A 5234-nucleotide genomic window follows, 5' to 3' on the forward strand; every position below is an offset into this window, starting at 1 on the left:
AATACTATTGCCATCTACAGTAAAATGTTATTTAGGCCTGTTGCTCAGGTGGTAAATGATTTAATTTTGCTATTTCTTACATTGCCTGTCAAAACTGTTTGTAAATACCAATTATATAAATTAATGTTTGACAGAGTAGGGTGTATGGGTCTTTTAAGATCTTGGATTGACTTACAGGGTAATTAATCTACTCAACCTTTCATTACAAGCATGTAACTGTCATATGGATATACTTTTTATAAATATGTACATGTTCTGCCATCATATCCCCTTAATATCACATCCCGCAAAATACAGTTTTTTTTATGTTGTAGATTAAAATCTACAAAACTTTGGTAGAAACACCTGTCAAAATAGTTACAAATGAATTTTTCATCTTTGTTTTTCATTGTTTATATGGATCTACAGCACAAGAAATAAAATAATCGGTCTACCTTGATGCCCCCTGTAGGCCTATATGTTATTAATAAATTATAAGTACAGTAACAGACATGAAAGTAGTGATTGCTGGTGCAGACAGGTACCAATGGCAGGAGAGTACTTGGAATGAGGAGATAAAGGCTACCTAAGTTACAAAGGTATAAGATGGCAGGGAGGGATTCTGTCAGGTATAACTCTAGTAAGAATTTTGTCCTATGCAAACGACTTGGTCTATTGAAACTGTGCAATCTAATATCTTGCAACTTCAAAAAGGATGCAATGAATATGACATGAAAATTAGTCGTTTCAATTCTAAAGTGATGGCAGTAGGGAAGAGTAGTAGAACTGAATGTCAGGTTGAGAATACAAAATTGGAACAGGTAGATAATTTCAAATAGGTATTTAGGATGTGTATTCTTCCAGGATGGCAGTCTAGTAGGCAACATTGAATATAGATGCAGTAAACCCAATGCAATGAGCTTGCAGTTGTGTTCAACAGTATTCTGTAAGAAGACAGTTAGCTCCTGGACAAAACTACTCATGTCTTTACACTGGTCTGGTTTCAGACCACCTGTGCTGTACATACCTAATGCAATGAGTTTGCAGTTGTGATCAACAGTATAGGTACCAAAAGAAGGAAGTCAGCTCTTGGACAGAACTATCAATACGCCGGTCTGGTTTCAGACCACCTGTGCTGTACAACTGCTTACTACATACACACAGAAGGGACCTACTACATGTATTTCAAAATACTCCTTTCCTTGTAAACCATACGTGTTCTACCACATAAAATATACAAATTAAGATGTTGTAATAATGCTAATAATTTAAAAAAATTGGAGTTAAGGTTCTTTCCCATCAGGTGCTAATACACATAACTCACTGAGGATTCAAATAAATATTGATAGATAAGTATAACAAAAACTGATTTAATTAAAAAAGTAGAACATTTCTCAAGAACATAAATTTTATTTGATTCTTTCTTGATCTAACACTGTATACAACAGTTCCTGAATTTTAACTTTGAAAACCCTTCGACCTAGTACACTCATTCTTTCCATGTCATCACAAAGACACTAAAAATAACACTGATTACATTTTCTTTTCAGTTTTCAGTATCTTTTCTAAATATTCACTTAACACATCACTGTCACTGTCACTGTCACTTTCACATTTCTGTTTCTTTTATTTTTAACTGCTGGCAGAGCTGTTTGTAGAAGCAGAAGCCACTGGACTGGAAGTTGAAGTCCCTTCAGTAATTTCTGAACTGCAGGAGTTAGACCCCTCCAACACAAATTATTTCTGCTTCCTCCTCCTCTATTTCAGCTTGGTGAAAAGGCTCTCACACATCAGGTGCCACTTCCATAGATGTGTTTGTTACAGAACTGAAAAAAATGAACAACATATTAATGCAATTCTTCTAAATTGGAGCTATATTTTAGTCTGGACACAAGCCTTCTGCTTAAGAAATTGTTACTTTCAATAATTATTTTAGTAAGATGATTGTTAGGTTGGATTATATTATATTACTTTCAGTTATATCTGATAAATTAATGAACAGATGGGTGGAACTTATGGCCTACAGACTGAATCTTCCCCTCACTCTTTCACAACTATAACACTGGTCTGTAGTGTAGGCCTACTTTTAAAAATAAATATTACAGAATTGTACCTTTTTCCAGCAATGAAGAGTTCCAGAAAGTTGAGAGCATTGAAGTAGACCCATTTTATGTTTTCTGTACAGCAGAACCTGGGAGGAGAGGGAGGATGTTATCTCTCCAAGTTCGATATCCAGCCTTCAGAATTTGCCTTGTTTTGGCACAACTTTTTCCTGAAACAATGAATCAGAATATTGTGACAAAGAAAATATACATGTAGTAGGCCTACTTATGGCATAGGCCTACACTTATTTGTCATTAAAGCGAACAATGGTAGGCCTATTCATTTCATTAGGTACCGGTACGAGATGGAGGTTAGGAAAGCACTGCATATGTTTTCCAAACATTTCTTCAATTAAGTTACAAGAATGATAATTACTAGTTCTCCTAGTATAACTTTTTTTACCAATCTATTCCGTATAATATATTTTATCAATAAATAATCTAAGATAACACTATTCATAAGATAATCGTAAAAATATAATAATTACTTACCAGTTTTTGTCCCAGTTCTCGACGCTATAGAATGCCATACAAAATTCACGGTCTCCCTATTACTATATCCAGGGAGTCTAGGATTATACACCACTTTGTTTTCATACACTAAGCAAATTAATGTTTCGATTTCATCAACAGATGACTATGTTGCGTCCGCCATCATCGAACGACTGCGACTGAAAAACGGACACGTTTGTTTTCACAAACCAGTCGATCTTCATCGCTCGTAGTTGATCGCTGACGATCGATGCTGTGTGACTGGTGCCACTGCCCTCTGTAGGTTTGTTTTCTTAGTCGGTTGATCGCAGTCGTTCGATCGAGCCTGTGTGACAGCCCCCTAACTCGAGCGCTGGCTTGCAGCTTACCCCAGCAAACGTTTTCTGAGGTAGTCGCAAGAGCGCACCACTCGCCATTCGCACGGTCCCTATAACCAAACCAGGCCACAGATAAAGTTGCAAACAGATGATTTTGGAGACGTTTAATAAATTCACAGAGACCTGCAGAGTAAGTGCTGCAGTGCATAATAGTCTGCAATGAAGATATGCGTATGTATCTACGTATGTATAGTAATAATAATAATAATAATAATAATAATAATAATAATAGTAATAATAATAATAATAATAATAATAATAATAATAATAATAATAATAATAATAATAATAATAATAATAATAATAATAATAGCTCAGATTTCTATAATAAAATCTCCTTGATATATGCAGTTACTTACGCTATAAGAGTATCAAAGTATGGCACAAAAACTTGGACATACGTCGCAAGTGGATTTACACATTGTCAAAAGAATACACCAATCTACAACTATTATCTGCGCACTTTTTAGTGATAGATTTTTGTACTCGTTGGAGAAGTAAGAAGGGTTCCGTCAATACTGCCAACTGAATGGAAATGAAATCTGAATTGAATCGATAATATGATCGATCGATCGATATGACTTTTATAAACCTTTATTATTTTAAGCAAACAACTGTGTCACACACACAATATATAATACTATATAACATTTTCTGTTGCGAAACGTGTTCCTAGCATGAATTCAATAGTTTGGCTTTGCTGTGTAAACAACAACAGTACGAGTACTTAAAGTGTCCGCCAGATGTCGCACAGCGATGATAAGCGATTCTTAGTTTGTGTTTCAAAGGTTGCCAATACGAATCTCGAAGATAACCGAAGTCGACCACTTCAGCACTAGGATGTAAATCTATCACTAAAAAGTGCGCAGATAATATTTATGTTAGATATTAACTCCTTGTCTTTGGCCGCAGCGGACTGTCTACCATGTAAAAAGAAAATAGTATAGGCATACGTAATTTTTTTCCCAATATACAAGAATGCGCAGTGCAAAAGAAATACACCTCACTAGTCTTTCTTTTCAACAGCGTTCCAGTAGATGACGACATGCATTTTTAAGTTCTCAGTCTTGAAGGCCTTTCAGTTTTCATAATTATAGTCTTTACTTGGAGAAACTATGTTCTATTTCGTATAACATAACAACGGCATATTTAAAAACAGTCAATTCATTGCTGGAAAGACCTCGTTTTCTCTCATCCAATTCTGCTCCAGCTAAGGATTTTACACACTATATAATATCCTGGATTTTGTATAAGCAAAAATTGTAATTTTTCACTATCCCTCTCAACCTCATCAACCTGGAAACCTTCAAAATCACAAGAAAGTACATCATTTGGCATTATCGGCACAAAACATGTGAATAATAATTGAAAACTGCTGAAACATTCATAAGATCACTCATCGCGAGGAAAAACCAGATAAGTAATTTTTTTCGGTTTCTTTACTTTTGAAGTAACCTACTAAGGCCTATGCTCTTTACCTTTTGACACTTACAAGATCAGTTATTTCGTCATAATACTGAAAAGTAGCTAAATTGTATTTCCAGATTATTCAAGAATAGAAAACAGTCACCGGTAAGAACCAGATAAGTTGAGTTATCTTGGGAATACTGTTAATAAAAGTGGATTCTACCAGATAAGTCAGCTTGTCTTTTCTGTTGGTATTGCGGACGCGGGAATTATTGTCTTGTAAATGAGTTACTGGTAGTGAATTTTTCCTTTGTTTAAGAGAACTGTTAAAACTTACTAGCTAACAATACACACACGTGACTTACACCAGTTTGGTTTTGAATGGTCCACATCAGAAAATAATACAAGGTCATTGTAGGACAAAACACTTTCATTCAAGATTCAAAGCATATTTTGAATTAAACAAAATCAAACTAAAACCATTAAAAGCTATTTCATATATCGCAGAATGGTTTGACAATATTTGCTGAATCGGTGATTTCGTATTGTTTACAAACAAAAAGTTTCCTCTGAGAACTTCAACTTTCTTGACTTATCTTGTTATTCCTTGGAATGAGCGAAATATCGAAAAATATGCTTTTATACAGTTTTGTTCAAATGTGACTTGTAATAAAAAATATGCATGTATATGACCAATAACCTACCCTGTGAGCATGTGACCTTGTAGTGAAGGGGATGTTTGTGTGTCTCAGTAAAGCAGGTAGCCGAGCCGTAACTCCAACTATATAGCATGGGTGTCTGTCGAGACACTAGACTAACGACCTGTTCATCGAAATGGGGCTAGCAGCCTTTCGGAAGCTGCATGGTTGGCGGTCTG

General features: G+C 35.2%; 1 long non-coding RNA gene across 1 annotated transcript; it reads right to left on the reverse strand.

The window, feature by feature from the left end:
- Window positions 1–1656: 1656 nt before the first annotated feature.
- On the reverse strand, window positions 1657–2908 carry LOC137498383 (uncharacterized). The gene is made up of 3 exons (XR_011017771.1): window positions 2574–2908; window positions 2093–2251; window positions 1657–1805 (listed from the first exon to the last, which is right to left on the reverse strand). It is a non-coding gene; the product is annotated as an uncharacterized lncRNA (long non-coding RNA).
- Window positions 2909–5234: the final 2326 nt, after the last annotated feature.

This window comes from Anabrus simplex, chromosome 2 (genome assembly GCF_040414725.1).
Source record: "Anabrus simplex isolate iqAnaSimp1 chromosome 2, ASM4041472v1, whole genome shotgun sequence".
Taxonomy (NCBI): Eukaryota; Metazoa; Arthropoda; class Insecta; order Orthoptera; family Tettigoniidae; genus Anabrus; species Anabrus simplex.